Raw genomic sequence first — 22750 nt, 5'->3', positions numbered from 1 at the left:
CCTTGAAAGTGTAAAATCAAATCACTTAGTTACTATCATAGTGATAGTAAAATTTAATGCAGACAAAAATGTGGGCAGCTCTCTTTGGAAGGGAGAAAATCCTTCTACTCTCTCAAAACCACCTTTTCTAACAGCTTTTTCTGGACTAATAAGTGAAGGAAAGCCATACTGAAAAGGAAATTTAGAATAGATGGTTCACATTTGCAGAAATCATATCAATACATTAAAAGGTTGCCTGAGAATTGCATTCTCTTGCATTAAAGGCATGATTTTTACCGAGGCCAGGAGGGGTAGAAAGCCATTTCCAAGCCAAGTTTTCAGGATTAAAAGGAATGAGTAAGACCCATTTAGGTCAAAGAAACTGAAGACAGAAGAAAAACAATTCTCAGTCTTTGACATAGCCAGTTAACATTTCTGAACAACACAAAAAATTATAAACTCTAAGAGGGTTCATGAAGAAATCAAAAAGATGAATACAAGATCAAGACTATCATATTCACATCATACTTATCATCTAACACACTTGAGATTATTAAACATCAGAGCTTTGTTGAAAAGCAGAAGAGAAAAAGAGATTGTGATTCGAATTCATTAAAAAAATTAATAGTAGAAGTTCAATGGCTAGAATTCTATAAGAACCCAGACATTTTTCTTTGAACCTAAAAAAATAAAAATAAAAGTAACAAACAGTTAGTGCAACCAAGTTCTCTGAAAATCTACCAGCTCAGTTAATCTCTTGAGGATGTATTCTGGCAAAAAGTCCATCTGACAGGGAAAATAGAGGAATATAAGAATTTCAAAAGCAATGGCAAAGAATATGTCTCATACTATTAATTGTTAAAGCTAACCGTGAAAGGATAGGATAAATGGGGATTTCATAAAGTCATCAAGTACATGCTTGGTGAAACTGAAAAATTGAGATTTAAAGAGGCAAAGGCAAAACAAAAGAGAAAAATTTATAAATGCCAATAAATAATAAACGCAAAGAGAAATAATTTATACATTCTAAGGTTGTGTGTTTCCTACAAGAGGTCAAAGACTCTTATCATTCAACAATGAGCAACAAGGATGTGCCAATTGCCTGGGCATCGATCAGGACTGTGCTATTTTTTCCCCCTTTCCTCTTATAGGCACCGTTGGTCGTCCCTGCCTTCCTGGAAACAGGGTAAGGTGTGATGCATCCTTACAACACAGCAGGCAGAGGCAGGAACTGCTCACACACCGGAGATAGGGACACTTTTCTCCCAGACTTGCTGAGTCTTGCCGGGCTCAGAAGGTTTGAAGACAGCAATGATGCCGGGGAAGATGGCTTTAAAGACATTGACGGTGGAAGTCCAAGGCTAGAACATGAAAGCAAGTGATGAAATGGAATCTAAGAATATTTTAGATGTATATAATCTTTGCCCCAAGTGTGTGCCCCAAACAAAAAATGCAAAAGAAAAAAAATCATGGGTATATAGATGTGTGTGTATATGTATGTGCGTATATGCGTGTATCTTCAATAACCTACATCTTATATCTCTCGTTTAAATATCTTTTCTGCTATCTGTCCATCCATTTATCATCTATCTTTCTATCATCCATATAGCTATTATCTGTCATCGATCATCTATATTTTATTTCTATCATTTAGCATTTGTTCTATTATCTACCTATGCATCCACCATCTATCTACATGGTTATCAATCTCGTCTATCTATTGTATCTACAGACACACACACACACACACACACACACACATCTGAGTAGTACTGGATGTTCAGAGATCGAGAATTTCCAGAGAAGGAAGGAAGAAGCGTGCAAGCCCAGCTCCCTTTTTCTAGCAGTCTGTTTCTCCGTTATCTCCATGCACCTGTCTGACGGCAGAGTGGCTCGGCAAAGCTCTACGAGACAGAGACATTTGAGTGTTCACGGCATGGTTGTCCCTTTTGTCAACAGCAAGGCAAAGGAAGAAGAGGATGACACGTGTACTTTGAACAGACATGCCACAGGCGCTGCCAAAGATACTAATTTAGGTTACATCATTTTATCTGCAAGGTCCCGTTCAATGTAGATATTCCCAGCATTTATATTATTTTTCGTCGTCTTGTTTATTGTGCCATTTGCAAATGGGGATGATGCTTATAGCAGGGAATCCCTATGATTTTTGTGGTTTATGATATTTCTTTACCTTCGAATTTATGTCTTCTTCGCCGTAAGTCTCGGTTATATATTGCAGGACAATTTTCAGTAATTTTACTCGTTTTCTGAAAGAGGCATGAGGAAAACCACCACATCCTTTGGTTACCCATCAGTTATTTCAGGGTATAAAGATCTGTTTTCCTCTAAAGATAAAGTCATTGTAATACTGACACATGATGGATAAACACTCAGATGAAACCTATTTTCATCAGCGCAAAAGAACCAAAGCACACAGCCTCAGTAATTCATTTTCCTAAAGTAGTTTGATATTTTGGATTGATAAAAAAATTATGGCAACATCTTGATGCTAGAATTGATGAAAGCTGGATATACACACTGTCAGTAGTATAATGTATTGTTTTAAAAACCCCATACTTGCAGAATTGTGCCTCAATCATATTTCTTTCTGTTTTTTTTAATCAATACTGAGCACTTGTTTCACATATTCCTGGCCACTCCAGCAACTGCCTTTGTAAGAGTCACTTTGATCTCTGGCTTAATGCCGTTGCCCATTTTCAACATCTGTCTTCTTCAAATCTCAAATGCCAACATTTGTTTTATTTAATGTGTCTTGAGAATCACGGGAACAATTACTTTTTAAAATATTAAAATATTTTCCTCTGCTTCTATTTTATTTTTGGAGAGTTCTCTATGCAATAGAAGAATTATGAAGGAAATATCCTAAAAAATAAAGATAAATAAACAAAATACGGTGGACTCGTGGACACATTGGATTAGGTGATCACTGATTGATTTATCTTTAGGAACAGCTCTGGTAAACTTGGAATCTGCCGGAAGTATCGATCACTTTTTAAATGTTCACTACTTGTTTTTGGAAGAGCACACCAGAAGAGGATGACAAAAATTATTTGACACTTCAAAGATATTGGTTCTGGTGTCCCGGATGCCTCTGGTTTCCTGCCTTAAGCATGGGAAGTTAGGGATTGCAAACAGGCTCGTGTTATAATCAGTTGTGGTCAAGCCCTGAGCATCTGCAGTCTGGATAGTGACAGTTACTCAGGATTTATGATTCCAACAGAGTGCTGAGGGAAGAGGGGAATTGAAGATGAGCAAGTGGTTTTAGTAAAATTTTTTTTTGTGGTTGGCTGTTGTTATTATAATGCAGTTAAAAAAATATTACAATGTACTGATGCTAGTTAGGTAGGGATTAAATCTACAGGTGGCAGGTGTAGGTCAGGAGGGCGGTTCCCAGGGGCAGAGAAGCCAGGGACCAATCAGGGGAAGGGACTTCAGGAAGGTGCAGAACACCTGTTAATCATTTGTTGCCATCCAGGCCTCCTGGAAACCTCCCCTGGACCAGGCCAATAAAAGGAAACCACTTGTGATGCCTCAATGTCTTTCTCCACTTGCGGAGACTGACCCGTTCCTCTCTCTGGAACATATTTGGACTTTGGGTAGCTTCCTTCTCTGCTTTCACTTTGTATCATTTCTTTCTCTTCTGTAATAAACTGTTTGTGTGGGATGGTTTTGTGTTTGTGGTCACTCCGTCATCAGCTCAACTGGGTACTCACACTCGACACTGGGAACCAAGGTCCGGGGAACATCGAGATACAGCCCTATTGTTGGCTGTTGTTATATAATGGAGTTAAAAATTATTACAAAGTACTGAGAAAACAGCTTTTCCCTGACGAATGCAAGTCCTCTTAATTTTCATGCCCACGGAGACATCGCAGTGAGACCACGGTCACATGCCACTACCCCTCTGTGACCTATGTATTTATGTCTTTAAACTGCTTGCTATTGTGACAGGTACTTATAAATTAACCAGATAATGCCACACTAGACACTGGAACCTGCACTCTATAGCGTAACCATGTGTTATATAACTAATCAGTAATCAGTATTATTTCTGCAAACCAGTGAGAAATTCTACCAAACAACTTTGTATGAACCACTCCCTGTCCCTACTGTTTTTTTTTTTTTTTTTTTTTTGCATTTAAAACTGCACTTGTGTATTAACCTGGATGGAGCTGGAGCCCATTCTTCTAAGCCCATCACCAGAATGGAAGAACAAACAGCATATGTACTTGCCATTAAATTGGTACTAATTGATCAACACTTATGTGCACGTATGGAAGTAACATTCATCGGAAATCAGACAGGTTGTGGGGGGAGGAGGGGATGGATAAATTCACGCCTAAGGGTACAATGCACACTGTCTTGGTGATGGGCACACTTATAACTTTGATTCAAATTGTACAAAAGCAGGTCCAAATGCCCATCAATTCATGAATGGATTAGCAAAATGTGGTATATGTATACCATGGAATATTACTCAGCTATTAGAAATAATGGCGATATGGCATCTCTTTAGTTCTCCTGGAGAGAGTGAAATATCCCAAGAATGGAAAAATAAGCACCACATGTACTCACCAGCAAACTGGTTTCCCTGAGTGCACATTTGGGAATAACACCAATTGGGTATTGGACAGAGGTGGGGGCTGGGGGGAGGGGCTGGGTGTATACCTACTTGATGAGTGCGATGCGCACTGTCTAGGGAATGGACACGCTTGAAGCTCAGACTTGGGGGGATGGGGGAGGCATGGGCAATATATATAACCTGAACTTTTGTACCCCCATGATGAGCTGAAATTAAAAAAAAAACAAATTGTACAAAAGCAATTTATGTACGTTTGTACTCCTCCAATATTCTGAAATAAAACATAAATTAAATTAAATTTTTTAAAAATGCACTTTTGTAACTGCTGCTATTCAGAGGGTATATTCCAGGGAAATTGAACCCATGCTCCTAGGTTGCCATCCTCAAGCTTGGCCCAAATAAACTTTCTCCTTCCCTTTATTTCACCTCGGCTTCTTCCTTTTAGGTCGACAGCACTATACAGGAGAAAATGTTAAAACCTGACATCTGGCAACATTTAAAAACTCCCTCTGACAAAATTTTCAAGTCATCCTTCTTGGATGCCTGACATGTACAAATGCTATGTCAAAACACTTTAAGGTACGTGTCTCCCTCTAGAAATTGACAATGCTGATGGTTGGATTTCGCTGGAGCCCAGCGATCCCAGAGAACAGCAGTGGTTCAGAAAGCCCCCTCCCTTTGGGGTCCAGCAAAGGAGCATTCTTCCCCATAAGATTCAGATAAGACTCGCCGGTCCCACAGCCTCTGAGCCCACCACGAATGCTCCACCCCCACGTCTTGGTGACCTATCACAAGGTCAGCACTAACTCTTCAAGTTTCCGCTCATTATCCCCTAAATGATTAACTGGCTTCTTTTATGCATACTCATTAGTGAGAACAAAATGCTTGTTAAACAAGTCTTTGTTAAGTTATTTTTCCTTCCACACCTTGATCTTTGTCTCACGATGACTTTGAACCAGCACATTGCATCCTCTTTAACCAGTCTTTGCGTGTGTGTGTGTGTGTGTGTGTGTGTGTACTAGATTTCTGAAGGACATCTCCTTTGCTGTTAACAGTTTGTATCTATTTGTACACCTGTGACTATTTCTAATTCTAAATCTATCTCTGTGCCTCTGTTGTGGATACTTGAAAGATACATCCCTATCATGGTTCAAGGTTTACACGTCTTTCTACGTGTGGATGTAATGGATGCTTCAAGGAGACCTCCTGTTTTGATCGGCTCAGGTTGCTATGACAAACACCCTATACTGGATTAAGTAAACAACAAGCATTTTTTTTCTCGCAGTTTTGGAAGCTGAAAACCCAATGTTATCAGGATGCCAACATGGTTTCTGGTGAGGGCTCCCTTCCTGGCTTGTAGATGACCAGCTTCTTGTTGTATCTTCACATGGCAGAGAGAAAGAGGAGCTCTGTTTTCATCCTGGCACTCTGGGAGGCCCAGGTGGGAGGATCGCTGGAGGTCAGGAGTTCGAGACCAGCCAGAGCAAGAGCAAGACCCCATCTCTACTAAAAATAGAAAAATTAGCTGCGTGTCATGGCAGACCACCTGTAGTCCAGCTACTTGGGAGGCTGAGGCAGGATGATGGCTGGAGCCCAGCAGTTTGAGGTTGCAGTGAGCTATGATGATGCCACTGCCCTCTAGCCTGGGCGACAGAGTAAGACCCTGTCTGAAAAAAAAAAACAAACAAACAACAACAACAACAGAGAAAACAAGAGAGAGCTCTGGTAGCATCAGCTTCATATAAGGACGCTAAATACACCATGGGAGTTCCACTCTCATGGCCTCATCTAACCCTAATTACCTCCCAAAGGCCCCGTCCGCTAAAACTGTGCCATTGGCGGTGAGTGCTTCAATATATGAATCGTGAGGAGACTCAGACATTGAATTCATGGAATCTCCTTAACTGTTAGCAGTTCCCCTCTCACTTTCATTGCAATGTCTGTGTCTGTTTATGTTGTAGCGGCCAACGGAAACCTTGTCCTTTGCTCTCTGGAAGGTTCACTGAAAATCAAACGACAAAAGGCACATTATTAAGAGAAAGGCGCACACATTTATGAGAGTTCACAGGAGCCTTACAAAGATCTCAAGAAAGGCAAGGTGGTTGATGATTTTATACCACCCTGAGGTTACAAAGATGCAGGCTCAGAGCACGACTAAGAGCAGGTCACGGTGGTACATTGGGTTTTAGTGCAAGGCAGGTTAGGGCAGGGGAGGAAGGGCCGGGTTAGCACAGGTGGTCTTGTGATGTGGATGAAACCTCAAAGGCAGCTCCCTCAGAGAGACTAGATGGTGAAGGTCTCTTTCAGATCTTTAAAGGTGTCAGACTCTCACTCAGTTCATCTTTCCTGAATCCAGACAGGAGACGGCCTCAGAGGAGACCTGACTACATCGGTGCAAACTTCCTCTGCAGGTGCGAATCTCCCCGATAAAAGATAGCTATTCTTGTATTTCCAGCCCTTCTGTCTGGCTGTCTCGAAATATATCAAGGAAATATATTTTGCGGTGAAATATTTTGGTTTCCTTTAATATGTATGTAATGGATTCTTTTTCTTAAAACTACCTTATTGATTTATGATTAGTATACAAAACGCTGCACATATTTACGGTAGACAACCGGATGTGTTTGGAGATACGTGTACATCTTCGAAACTATCGCCAGAACCTTGCAATGAATTCTTAAAGGATGCACTCGAAGGTTTATAGCAGAACAGTTCACAATTGCCAAGATGTGGGAACAACTCAAGTGCCCATCAATGCATGAGTGGATTAATACAATGTGGTCTATGTACACCATGGAGTTCTACTCAGCCACAAAAACAATGGTGATCTAGCACCTCTTGTATTATCCTGGATGGAGCTGGAGCCCATTCTACTAAGTGAAGTATCACAAGAATGGAAAAACAAGCACCACATGGACTCACCATCAAATTGGAACTAATGGATCAACACTTATGTGCACATAGGCAAGAAACATTCATTGGAAATCAAGCAGGTGGGAGGGGGAGGAGGGGATGGGTAAATTCACACTTAATGGGTACAATGCACACATGTGGGGGATGGGCACACTTATAAATCTGATGAAAATGATACAAAAGTAAGGTATGTAACCAACACGTTTATACCTCCATAATATTCTGAAATAATAAACAAATTAATTAATTAAATTAAAATTTTTAAAGAGGGATGCATCCTAAACTCTTGACAGTGCTTATACTGGGTTCACACAGGATAAAGGGGTGTTTATAAAATGTTTGCTTTTCCCTGCTTTTGTTTTTTATTCCTGGCCCAGGCAGGGCTCCTTGCATCTCTCATTTCCCCCCTCAATAAAATCATACATGCCTTTCTCCAATGTGGATCATTGGGCAAGCTTAAAAGAGGGTCTGCCTTAAGTGAGATTGAGAAAATAGGATTAAGTATAGAGTGTATTCGAGCACAAAGCTTGAGGCTCTCCCCCTAGGAAAGTCCCAGCTACACAAGAATGGGGTCTGTGCTTCCAAAGCACAGAAGCTGAGGCTTCCCTAATACAGGCAGAAACAAAGAAGTCCCCGCAAGATGACAACATTTCCCATGTAGACCCTGTGCATAAGCCACAGCAATCTAATTCGTCACAGATTGCTACCTTGCAAGGAAGGTTACTTTGTTACTCAGTGAGGAGGGGCAGTGATTTCAGGGTGTCTTATTTCAGGTGCCTCTTGGTCCTCTTAAGTATTTGCAGGAAAAAAAAAAAGGCGGAAGTAGCAGCTGGATTACCGGAAACTCGAAACTCGAGTTGCATTACCACATTCCCCTCTAGGCTCAGAATAATTTAAAGTTCCAATAGATTTGAGTTTGAGTTATTTGAAGTTTGAGTTATGCAATTTCACAAGAGTTGTTCCTTTATCATCTCTGTGCCTATCACTTGCATTCATTTGTTTTGGCATGAAGGACTTAGAAGTTACCCTATAAGAACCAACCACGCTAGTTAAAGCTCTGCATTAAAATCATAAAAGCTTGATTGTGGTCCTCTGATATTCGACCCATCTTGCCTTTGCACTAAGATGGAGTAACAGGGACCTGATTCAGTCTTCTGACTAAAACACGCACAAAATATATAAAACCCTGGATTTCAAGGCTCTGCACACCAGACAACACGTCCCCAGGTGAAGGGTAGCAGATGAGGGTGCTGTCTTGCTGGAACTGCCAGAAAAATAAATTAAAACAGTCATAAATAGATAAGAAAAGGAGACACCACCTCTCTGCATTGAGTAAAATATATAAGAAGATGAAATTATTATAGAGAGAAAAACACAACACAGTCAGAAAAGAGTAAAACATTAGCTTTTTCTTAAAAGAGTAAAAATGAATGGGAAGGGAATGAAAGTAGTATCAACAAGTTATTTAGAAAAGAAGAAGATAAGGACGGGAGAGACGGAAAAGGGGATGAAGAGTGTATGGTTAGTGTCTGTGTTGAAACAAATTAGAAAAATGCAACAATAACATTCAAAGCTATCATAAAAAAAAAAAAAAAAGCAAAGGAATTTTCCAAAGTACAGATACAAAAAGATACATTGTTTCCCCAGGAAAAATAAAGCTCAGTTTCAACCAACAGTAAACACTAAACATATTAGTGACATATATATTCATATTCTTTATATTACATATAATACATATATATCATTCATACATATTATATAACACATATGTAAGTTAGGTTTATAGAACAAGCAGTTTACTAGTAGAAAATGACATTACTTTCTTTATATTTGTCCACAGCCACATTCACTGACAGCCTAGAGTAGCACAATTTCTACACAGTAAAGAAATTTATTTATTTTTAATTTTTTTGAGGCAGAGTCTCACTATGTCACTGGGCTAGAGTGCAGTGGTATCATCATAGCTCACAGCAGCCTCAAACTCCTGGGCTCAAGCGATCCTCCTGCCTCAGCCTCTTGAGTAGCTGGGGCTACAGGTGCACACCACCACACTCAGTCGATTTTTTCTATTTTTAGTAGAGATGGTGGGGTCTTGCTCTTGCTCAGGCTAGTCTTGAATGCCTGACCTAAAGTGATTCTCCCGTCTTGGCCTCCCAGAGTGCTGGGATCACAGGTGTGAGCCACCGTGCCCGGCCAGTAAAGAAATTTAGATTCTCAAATTTGGATAGGTTGATTATTTCCCACATAAATCAGAAGGAAGTAGTCATTATGAAAAGCAAGAACTCAGAGAGCATATGAGTCTCTATCATCCAGTATTATCTAATCAAAACTCAAACGGACAAGCAAATGAGTGAAATGATTTGTGAGGAAAAAAAAAAATATATATCTAGCTACCAAAAGGGAAGGCACAATAAATCACTCAGGATGGATGAAAACAATTCCATAAAAGATACTCAGTGAGGTTTGAATCCATTGAAATAAACACCTGTAAACATTTTTAAAACTTTAATTACAAAACTGAAAGTACACATAATGCATCCTTATAATTTTTGATGTGGATAGAGAAAGAGTGAGGATTGTAAACTTGTTACTTCCTGTTTGTTCTTTTGTTTCCCCCGGTGAATGTGCAACAGATTTTAATGGTGAAAATTGACAAATAGAGTTTAAGAATATGGGATCTCTGGAAGGGTGTTATTTACACATTAACATGGATTAAAATCATATGAGATGCTTAAGGGAGACATCTCCCAAGACCCTGCCTCCTAAACAATCTTGTTAGAGGGTCTTTTGAAATGGAAATGGTATTTTTCAATCACTCAGATGATTTAGTGGAAGAGACCCGTTGCCTCATTTTGAGAAATACTGCACCAGATGAAACAAAAGCTTACTATTAACACTTCAAGTACAAAAAGATAAATATTTGCATGCACCACCACCACCATCATACACCAACAGAGAATGTCCAAAAAGGTAGGTAAAGTATCAAAATGACATAGGTGTGCCCATTAAAATACACTTATGACAACCATAGAGACTGTAAGATTTATCACAACCTAAAACTGGATTAAAATCATACACCGTATCCATAAGAGAAATTTAATATCATAGATTCAATAGACGTATAAATACATGTAAACAAAATTGTAAAAACAAAATCTTATAATAGTGATAGGCAAATTGAGAGCCAAGGCAAGTATAGCCAAGTGAAAACTGCAAAGTGCAAAACCATCAATGCGGCATGTCCTCATTTTCGTTTAAGAACAAAACAACAAAATACATAAGGCAAAACGTCCAGGGGAAGTCACTGTGGTTCACTCATTTATTTAATGTGGTCATAGCTCCCCATCTCCTACAACACAAAGTCAGTCTCTGCTTGTGGCAGAGTAATTCATTGAGCTATTTATTTCCATGTGTATGTTTCATCAATGTGTCCTGTCTTGTTCTAAGAAGGTGTCTAGGATCCTTGTGCTTCCATACCTGAGAAGGAGTATGTGTTACATGGCTAAAAACAGCTTTCCCCTGAAAAAAAAAAACCACTAACTATTAGGATTCTACAGTCCTGAAGTCTTAACTCACTGGCAAAATTTTGCTTAGTGAACAGTTAATGGGGAAGAGTGAATACGCTGCTTCTCAAGCAAACAGGTTTAAAAGGAGTTTGAAGGTCTGTTTTCAGGGGAGGGTGGTCCACTCTCGGAGGCAGTTTCCTAGGCCCAAGCTTAGAGAAGATTAGAAGTGACACAAGGAGATGATAGCTGTCACACAGGTATATTGTGGCTTAGCAAAGATTCCTCTTCTTTACGCCTGACACAGAAACAAAGAAGTGGGAGAATCCTGGGAGCCAGGATACTACGGAAGTGAGTGGTGTCGCTGGTGGGCTGGTGCCCATCCTCGCAAAATATCTGAGAACACAAAAAGCCCAAAAGAGACTTCTGAAAGGCGTCTGTTTTGGAAAGTAGCGCTGAAAGGTTAGGGAAGGAGGAGGATTTTCATTTTTTTTTCTTAATTTATTACCTGACTATCCCTTTTAAAAATTATCGTGAGTCTATGCTAACGTTACAATGAAAATTTAAAAAAAGAACGACTTTAACTAAGAGCGTATCTATGTCATTGCATATGTATGCTCTTACGATTTGCATAGAGCTTGCAATAAAATTGTTGCAAATGTAATTTGCTTTTTAAATCTCTTTAGGAAGCATCGGTATATTGTCCGTAGCTCTCTCACAGAGCAGGAAGGTTTTCGTAAAAAAAAAAAAATAAATAAATAACAATTTTTAACCGAAGCTGCAATCCTCAAGGTAGTGCTCTGTGAACATGATAAATGTGGCTGTTCAAGAGAGGCCAAGATGTGAGCAAATCTAAAGGGAAGAACACCGTTCACCAGGTGCTGGCCTCCACCGGGGCGCAGAGGCTAAATTCTCCCCATTCTTTATTGTGTTCTCTGCAAAGCCCACAGACGCTACATTTTTATCACACATCGTTATGCCATCCATAGCCTGGGACAGAAACGCTGATTAAGATGTCTTTGGCTACGCAGTGGCTTTTAGGGGCTTGGCAAATTGACCTCTACGAAAGATTAGGGAAGGGGGACCCATCCCCCATAACACATGTCTTCATGCATTTAATTCTCACAACTGCCAGCGTGAACTTGTTTTCTTATCATCTTTTCCATGGAAGAAAATGCAGACTTAAAAATCTGAATCAGTGGCCAGGTGCGGTGGCTCACTCCTATAATCCCAGCACTCTGGGAGGCCAAGACAGCAGGATCGCTTGAGGTCAGAAGTTCGAGACCAGCCTGAGCAAGAGCGAGACCCCGTCTCTACTAAAAACAGAACAATTAGCTGGGCATCCCGGCACACACCTGTAGCCCCAGCTACTGGGGAATCTGAGGCAGGAGGATCAGTTGATCCCAGCAGTTTGAGGTTGCTGTGAGCTATGAGGATGCCACAGCACTCTACCCAGTGTGACCCAGTAAGACTCTGTCTCAAAAGAAAAAAAAAAAAAATCTGAATCAAACTTTCTCAGGTCTCTTTTTTATTTTGTATATTTATAAGTGTACTGAAACCATCTATATTAAAATAACGTAAGGCCATAAGGCAAGAGCTGTAATAAAAGTCTGATTTCTGTAGAAGTATAGCTAAAAGTGAACCAGCTGTTGTTTCCTAACTTGTCTTCCTGTAACTGCTTAAATGTCACATACCCTGACAGGTGCAAGATTTGTGACAACTGCAATGGCTTCTGTAGATAACATTGCTGTTGCAAACCCCAAGACAGGTCTTTGAGCTATCTCTCCCATTCTGTATTTGGGAGAACTGACGCCAACCAGACCTGTGGCCACGGTGGGAACTGACCCAACAGGTCCTGCAACCTTCGACCCAGGACGGGTCTCAGCCAGGAAGGCAAAGGATCTGGGTGGGGGTTGGGCAGTAGCAGTCACATGATGTTTCAATAGATAGTGAAATGATGGCTATAGTTAAGCCAATGATCATATCCATCACCTTACACAGTTCCTTTTTTTTAATAGTGAGAGCACCTACAACCTAATCTCTTAGTAAATTTTCAGATCTTATGAACTGTGTTATTGAAACCACAAGGGGGTTTCAGCCTGAGTCTATTTGCTTCCTGCACAGAGATGCAATTATTGAGAAACAGAGGATTGCCAAGGAAGAAAGGAATTTTTTTTAATACAAAAGATGTCCTCTTGGGAGACAGGGAGAAGCTGTCTCTAATCTGTCTCTCCTACTAAAGCAGGTCATGGACTTTTACAGGAAGGGCCACGGAGTGCCACAGGCCTTGGGACAGACTGTGGTGTAACTATTAGTAACAGAGGCCATGTGGGGCGTGTTGGGGCAGGTCGTGAGGGATGGTGAGTCTTGGCGTCAGGAGGTCTGCCCAGGGGCCGTCAGAATCTCAGCTCCCATGTCTTGCAGAAAATCCACTATTTCTGAGAAATAACTAAAAAATGAAGTAGTTAGTTAAGGGAGTGGATTATTAAAAAAAATATATATATAGGAGACATTGAACTTGTTCATAGAGCCAGGTACAATTGCAGAATTGCATTTATATGGTGGCGAAATAATGTTCCCAAATATGTGCACATCCTAGTCATCACAACCTGTGATTTTGTGTGACAAAATGCAGTTAGCAGATGGGATTAAATTAGGATCTTGAGGTAGGGAAATTACCTTGTATGATCTAAGCGGACCCAGTGTAATTGCAAATGTCCTGAACTGTAGAAGGGGGTAGAAGGAGACACAGAGGTAGAGATAGGGCTTCCTGAACAAGACTTGACCAGGCACTGTTGGCTTTGAAGATGGAAGGGATGATGAGCTAGGCATGTGGGCAGCCTCCAGAAACTGCAAAGGCAATGAAATGGATTATCCCCTAGAATCTTCCAGAAGGAATGCAAGCCTGCCAACACCTTGCATTTGGTCCAGTGAGACCCATGCCAGATTTCTGAACACCAGAAGAGTAAGAACATGAATGTGTGTTGTTTAAAGCCACTAGATCTATGGTACAGTGTTGCAGCAGTTGTAGGAAACTCAATACATCTGGACAGAGATTCAGACACCACATGCCAAGTCATCAGGTAAAACATGGTGTCTCCATGCAGACTCAGAGATGGGATTGGGGGAGACCATGTTCAGTCTACGTAGTCAAGTGATGCCTGAGGAATTCCACGTTCCAGAGTCAACCGCCAGCAATTCTCAGCCTTCTTGTATGAGAATTAACAACCTTGTAACAGCCCAGAGGGTGGAGTCATCCTCATGCCAAATACAATCCTGGAATCTATAGGAAAATATAACGCCCAGAGTTAGGTTTCTTCTTCACACGGAGAGTCATGATGAGCGTTTCTAGGGGCCAGGCTGAGGAGGAGCAGAGGAAACATCACTTTGTTCTGAAGTGTACAGGTCTATGCAAACCCATCTCCAAAGTCTGAGGAAGCTGAGAGGCCACAGAGAGAGGCTGACAGATCCAGTTTCTCAGGAAGAAATACTTAATGGGGACTTGTGAAGAGAAACCATGTCTCAGATGGCCAGGAGATGAGATGGTACAGCCTGGAGCCATGGACATAGGGCTTAAGCACCGTTGGGAAGTTCTGTGTAGGATGACAGAAGTCAGTCAACCCCTTGGGTAAAGGAAAGAATGCTCACAAAAATAATTTAATGTATGAAGCTATGTCACCATAATGGGAGCAGTGCAAACCAAATTCTTGCTATATTAAGAAGAGCAAAGTTATTTATTAATTTTTTTACAATGTAATAGTCTGATTGTTTTCCAGTTAAAGATTTTCTGCCTGAGTTTATGGGAAAATCTAGAAGAAATTAATTGGAGGATCTTTTATTGGGTTTTGTAAACATAACAGTAGTGTAAATGACAAGCAAAAAAGTTGTTATTAAGGTAAGGAGTTAGGAAGAGAAGTAGACTCTTAGCAAGCTATACAATTATATTTTCTCTTTTGTTTGCTATTAAACAGTATTTGAAGGTTTCAACATCTCTCACAATAACGCGACTTAAAAATGACGTGGCTTACTGATTGACTTCCTCCCTTTTTCTATCTTATAAGATGAGACCCATATAATAAAAAAATCATGAGCCCATAAAAGTATCTCAGACTGGATTAGCCTCCATGAAATTCACAGAAAACAACACTGTATATTTTCATCTAGATATTTGTTTATTAAATTACATTGACATTGATTTTCCTGACATGCACTCATAGTAATAACCTGGTTGCAATGGACAGTAAGATTTATTTTGCTCTATTTTGTGTTATCCTGGATGGAGCTGGAACCCATTCTACTAAGTGAAGTATCCCAAGAATGGAAAAACAAGCACCACATGGACTCACCATCAAAGTGGTACTAACTGATCAACACTTAAGTGCACATATATTAGTAACATTCATCGGAATTCAAGCAGGTGGAGGGGGAGGAGGGAATGGGTATATTCACACCTAATGGGTGCAGTGTGCATTGTCTGGGGAATGGGCACACTTGTAGCTCTGAGTCAGGTGGGGCAAAGGCAACATATGTAACCTAAATACTTGTACCCCCGTCATATTCTGAAATTTAAAAAAGTATATAAAAAATAAATTATTCATTAAATTAGGAAAAAATTAAATAAAATGCACATGCTTTTGACCTGGGATTCTTTCAAAGTATAAACTTTCTATTAGATAGGGTAACCCTCTTCCCATAGATAAACCTTAATATTAATAAGAGAAGACAGAGATTGATCATGCCTACCGAGGAGCAAGAATTATTCTAAAGTGATTATAATTATTACCATGGTTCATCATCAAAATGACCCTTCTGAAACCGATACATTAGAGAAAAAAATGGAATTGTATCTTTATCCAAAATGGGAAGTAGCTGAATGTAAGGGTGTCTCTCTCTTTCTCTTTCTCTCTCCCCCACCCTCCGTCTCTCAACCCAGGTTTTGCTAGGAGTTTCACTCTGGCCAGGGAAATGGGTAGATCTTTAACAATGAATACTGTTGCTTTAAATTCTGAAAGCCTCAGTTTCCACTTCTGTGAGATGGAATAACAAGGATACCTAATGCATGTGACTGATGGGTCAGAAATAGATGGGAATGGTCGGCAGTTGCTCTTCATCATGCATCGAATTTAGTAAGCAGCAAAAGTGTGTTTTCCATTATTGCTTTATCCTGAGAAATATTTGGGGGCGTAGTGAGATAATACATGCTATGTATTCCTCTATAGTTCATCACGCTGAAGCATTGTTCTACATATACCCCTTATATTAAATCATAAATTTTATCATGTATTAAGTGCCATGAAAATGTTTAATAAAACCAACACGTAAGAACGTAACGATAGCATCTAGCTAAGTATAAGACCACAGAGCTGCCAATACAGAATGAAGCGTTCCGTGCTTTTGCGGCTGCATGTTGTAATAAATCAATCTGAAAATTGTAGAGTTGTCATAAGGAAATTATTTGACTTCCCTTTCAAGTATGGGTCACCTTTCAATCCCTTGATCAATTGTCTACGCAGAATCAAAAGAAAGAAGCAAGCTGTGTGATATTCTGTTAGAAATATTCCTGTTTCCATATGTGTGTGTGCCGTTAAAATGTGTGCGTGTGCTTTATGTTTTTGTGTTGGTCCAACTGGAAACTCTGCCATGCGTTCATTCCTCAGCGTGGAGCATTTTCACAAAGCAAAACTACATCATAAAGATCGGCAGGACGGAGCTGGTTATGTTATCTTGAGAACACGACATAATTTATTCTGACAGCAGGACTGGCAGTAGCACAGTGTAATATCCTAGAACATCTGAAGACAGTCTAATAATTTACTGTCTTAGAAGCAAACATAAAAAGGAGATGCATTAAGTTAATCAGACTTGTTCTTATGCATATATCCAGTACGATGGTACTGTATGTTTTAGCTAGATTATCACTAATTATTTCTGACTGTTTGTGTAGTCTTCATCCAGAAATATTTCTTTAATACCATCACTACATACAAGGACATGTGTTTTCCCATATTTTTTGCATAAACGCTTTTCTCATGTGACCTGAATTGTTAATGCACAGTTATGCTGATTGTTGGCAATAACCATATTTAACCATATATTTCAGCAGAAGTTATAATAGGCTGTTTTAACGGGAAGCATAATGAATCCATCTGGAGACTGTATTTAATTTTCAATAAAATCAAAATGTAGAATAGTCAACCCTAGAAAACCTAAAACCTAGAATACATGCATGAGATTTTACTAAAGACTTCCTTTTAGCAAAATGAAAAAGCTTTGCCTAAGTAAGTGTAAGCTTCATAAATTAAAAAAAAAAAAAAAGCCTGTAGACAATCTTTATTTTCACATTTCCACTCTATAGGTGATGCACAGAAGTGTGCTTAAACGCTGCAAACCTCTAAATTAGACCCAACTGTATTCTCAAGGAAAGAGAAAAACCTAGCATGGCAATGGAAACCTGAAAACTCAGGTTTTCAGTGTAACTCTGCTTTTATTACATCATTTCTTCTTTCTACTTTAACATATTCTTCTTTTCTGAGGAGGTGCAGAATTCTGTAAATTCAAGGTAAAATTACAATATATGCAAATTGTAAGTTATAAGTGCATGGTAATTACATATGTGTGCATATGCATTTATGTATATATTGCACATGTCATCTTTTTAGAAATAAATTTTTATTTTGTACATTTAAGGTATATAACATGGTGTTATAAGACATATATACTAAAATTATTATAATACTGGAACAAATTAACATACCCATCATCTCACATAGTTACACCCATTGCCCCAACCAAGTGACAAGAGCAGCTACAATCTAGTCATTTAGCAAAAATCGTGACTACACCGTTATTAACTATAATTCTCATGTACGTTAGAGTCTAGACTTCTTCATCTCACACATTTGCTACTTTGTATCCTTTGATCTACCTCTCATTTCCTCCCAGACACCCTGTCGCTGGGAACTACTATTTTATTCTCTCTATACATATATTTGAACTTCTTTTTTAAAGACTCCGTTGCATATCCTTGTTTAATTTTCCTTCTTCTTTGGTGACAAAAATGGTAATCCTACTTGTCACACAGTGCTGTGCTGAATCCCTGAATCTCTTTCCTCTCTCTTGCTTTGTTTTGGATTAGCTCGTAACTGTAATTCTGGTTATGTACAACTCACCCCCACACCACTGGCCTCCATGCATGCCCATAAATTATCATACCAACTGCTCACGACGTTAAATTTGCAACTGATAAACTCCAGGTGCTCCTACTTGCCTTCATGTCAGAAAAAAATCCTCCGTAAGAGCACTCTCTATTTATCATCCCTTTATTTTTCCACCAGCCCATTCTCTTTTAAAGATACTCCATTCAGGGTTTTGCAGCCATGGTTTTTGGAAGTTATTTATGTAAAGGGTGCTGATAACTTCCGAGAGCTGAATTCTGTTTTCATTTCTGAGTGTCTGTCTCAAAACAGCTCACCACGTTTGCAAACTGATCTTCAGGACAGCACATTCTTTTTTTTTGTTTTTGTTTTTTCCTACTGTACCAGTGGCCAATTCTATGTTTGCCATTGTCTTTGCTTTTCACCGACACCTTGATATTGTCCAAGTCTGGCTCAGACTTTTCCTGACACCCACTCCTTTCATGTAGTGTCATGCCGTGGAATGCCTTGTACATATCACAGATTCATTTTCTTTTCCACGACAAACTTCTCTTCCAAAGCCCGGTCTTGCGTGACTAATAAATAGTACAGTTGACCCTTGAACTACATAGGTCTGAACTGCACAGGTCCACCTATATGTGCACTTTTAAAAAATAAAAGCTACACTGAATGTGCCCACCTTTCTCTCCCCTCCCCTCCTCCACCTCTTCTTCCTCTGCCAGCCCTGACACAGCAAGACTAACCCCTCCTCCCCCTCCTCCTCAGCCTACTCAACGTGAAGATGACGAGGATGAAGACCTCTATCATGATCCATTTCCACTTAATGAGGAGTAAATACATTTTCTCTTCCTAATGATTTTCTTAATAACCTTTCCTATTCTCTAGCTTACTTTCTTGCAAGAATGCAATGTATAATATTAATACATTTAACACAAAAAAATATGTGTTTGTGCTGTTGGTAAGGCCACCAGTCAACGGTAGGCTACTGGCAGTTAAGTTTTTGGAGAGTCAAAAGTCAAACAGAAATTTTTGACTGGGTGTACGATTGAGGCTCCTAACCTCCAAGTTGTTGAAGAGTCGATTGTATTTAAAACTATTAAATCCTCTCAGCATTATTTTTCGCTACCCCCCAAAAAAGTTGCTAGGTATTTCATGAATATTTTTAAATTACTTTTTAGTTGAAATATTTTCCAATTCCCATGTCTATTCCTCCCTTTATGAAACAGCTATTTAGGAGTTTGTTATCTAATTTCAAATATTTTTGGATTTTCCAGTTGTGTGTGTTTTGGTTCAAGGAAGAAACTCTATGGAGTTTTCATCCTTTGCGAGTTATTAAAATTTGCTTTAGGGCCAGGATACGGTCCATTCTGATGAATATCCAGCATCTTCTTCCAAAGGATGCGTTATTTTAAATTGTGGATATAAGGTTTTGTAGAGGACAATGAAGCCAGTTGCTAATCAAGTTTTCCATTGTTATAGATTTTACAGTCTTCTACTGATTTTGTGTCTAGATCATCCATGCGTTTTCTAGAGAAGTTTGTTAAATCCCAACTCTGTCGTGGATGTCTCTATGTTCTTCTTTGAGTTTCTGCAGCTGAAACTTCAGATGGCATTTGTGAACTCAGAACCTGAGTTCCGTTCATCGCTGTGGAGCAACGACCACTTGTGCTCATTCTGATTCTTTGAAATTAGGACAGAGGGGCGCAAAAAGTGAAAGCAATGCGGGGTGAGAACAGGCGGAGAAGAAATGGATGCTTTGAGGAGATGGCTTCTCCTTTAATGTATGCTTGGAGTTGAAGGGTTTCCACGGGAGAGAGGAGGACAGGGCTGTCCCCAAGCAAGTGTGTCATCTGCCACTCCCCGAATGTGGCCCTGTGACCCCAGGCTCTAAAAAATCAGCTGAATACATTTACTAGCATTGCACAGCTGATGTGATGACCAATTGTGACATGAATATAAAATAACTGGCACCGACCATGGCATGGTTTACACATTCAATATATTAATGCATCGGCTGCAATAATTGTCACAGGGAAACAGCACAGCCTGTGTTTCTTCAATTCTGTGAACTTTTCCCAGGCATTTCTCTTGATATCCCTGGAAATTGGGGGGAATTTAACCATATCTTCCTTGAAATGAATCTCATCTGCAGCCTTTGTGTTTGTAGACTGTCACGTCTTTCTCCGACCTTTCGATGCAATCAGTTTCTCCCTTCTTTGATATTTTGTAATTCCTCCAGCTACGATGCTGTTTGAACATATCACTCCTCTTTCTTGAAATTTCCAACCCGAGGGGGAACTGGTCTAGTCCTTGGCTTCAGAGTAGGTGTGACAATCTTCAAAACATTTTCTTTGTGTTCATTTTTGTAGGGCTATCTTGTTAAGCACCTCCATTCATAAAGATGGCATCAAATGATTAATGTGTCTTTGCTAGAATTACTTCCACTATCGCCATTGTTATTGCTGTGATGGGTGTGCATGCGTCTTATAACTTTAATAATGCTTGAGCCCTTGAGGGAAGAAACTAGTGTTTCTTGTAGTTATGAATCCCGGCACAGGGCACTGGCAGGGTGGGCCGTGCTGTTATTGGAACCACATTGGAGAATTCCTTATATATACATATTCATTATACATTATATATACACACATATATTTTATACAGTGTATATACATACATACACACAAATACACATACACATTCCTCTTTTATAGGAGACAGTCTCAGGAACAATTTCTTCTACATATTTATATATATGTATAATATATATGTGTGTATATATCACTTACAATGAAACGACCACTTTACCAATTACTCTGTGAAAAACAGGTGCCTGTAGTTACACTTTGACAAATAAGTTACAAACCTTATCTCACCATAATGACACTGTATAAAAGATAAAGCAAAGCTCGTGGTTATAAAGGATGCAGGGGTTGTGGCGACTGTTTATAGGGAGGTCAGCCATGCACACTGGTATAACAAAAATGTCAAGCGATTGCCACCCACTAAGGGCCATGTTTTTGTTAATTTACTGGAATCTAGGACTGAGAGAAACCTAGAGAAAAGCTACCCTTGTTCCTGAACATTGCCGGATGCCATTTCCATAAGATTCCTTTTATTCTATGTGTGTGGCTGCGTGTGTGTTTATGTATATATAGTCATGAGTCACTTAATGACAAGGAAACTTCTGCAGGGTACATCAGCAGGCCATTTGTTCCTTGAGCGCACTTACACATCCTAGATGACGGGATCTGCCACACACCCAGGCTACGGGGTACAGAATATTGCTTCTATGCCACACACCTGCACAGCGTGATACTGTACTAAATACTTCAGGCAATTGTAACGCACCGGTAATTATATGTGTGTCTAAACTTAACATAGAAAGGGTACAGTAAAAATATGGCATAAACGATAAAAATATGGTACACCTGTGTAGGGCACTTAGCATGAACAGAGTTTGCAGGACTGGGAGTTGCTCTGGTGACCCAGTGAGTGAACGGTGAGTGCACGTGAAGTCCTAGGACGTCACCATATGCTTGTGTATGACAGGCAGGGCAGGTGGTTTGATTTACACCAACATCATGGCAAATCACATGAGTAACGGAGGGTGCTACAATGTTGCAAAGGCTGCAGCGTCTCCAGGGGACAGGAATTGTTTTACTCCATTAAAATTTTATGGAACCGCCCCCTCTGTGAAGTTGAATGAAATGTTGCTATGCAGTCCATATCTGTGTATATATGTATGTATGTGAATATGTGTATATGTCATGTATGTATCTTGTATGAGTTTTCCTGCGGCTGTTATAATAAATGACCACAAAGTGGGTGGCTTAAAACAAGGGGATTTCTCAAATGAAAGAAATTTATTTTCACACTGTTCTGACTATCAGAAGTATCACCATGGCTGCGCTCCCTGCAGAGGGTCCAGGGGAGGATCCTACCTGCCTCTTCCAGCTCCTGGGGCTCCAGGTGTCCCTGGGCTCATGGCCGTGTCACTCCAGTCTCTGCCTCCATCTCTACATCATCTTTTTCCATGTGTCTCTCTTTAAAATTTTTATTATTTTTTTTATTACAGAATATTACGGGAGTACAAATGCTTTGGTTACATAAATTGCCTTTGCACCGCCTGAGTCAGAGCTACAAGCGTGTCCATCCCCCAGACAGTGTGCACCACACCTCCCCCCTCCCACCTGCTTGGTTTCCAATGAATGTTACTTCCATATGTGCATGTAAGTGTTGATCAGTTAGTACCAATTTAATGGTGAGTCCATGTGGTGCTTGTTTTTCCATTCTTGGGATACTTCACTTAGCAGAATGGGCTCCAGCTCCACCCAGGATAATACAAGAGGTGCTAGATTGTTTTTTGTGGCTGAGTAGAACTCCATGGTATACATATACCACATTTTGTTAATCCACTCATGTATTGATGGGCACTTGGGTTGTTTGCACATCTTTGCAATTGTGAATTGTGCTGTGATAAACATTCCAGTGCAGGTGTCTTTTTTATAGAATGTCTTTTTTTCCTTTGGACAGATGCCCAGGAGTGGGATTGCTCGATCTTGTGTCTCTTTATCCAAATCTCCTTCTCTTATAAAGAC

The sequence above is a fragment of the Eulemur rufifrons genome, chromosome 30, assembly GCF_041146395.1.
Source record: "Eulemur rufifrons isolate Redbay chromosome 30, OSU_ERuf_1, whole genome shotgun sequence".
Classification (NCBI taxonomy): Eukaryota; Metazoa; Chordata; class Mammalia; order Primates; family Lemuridae; genus Eulemur; species Eulemur rufifrons.
This window is presented reverse-complemented; position numbering follows the sequence as displayed.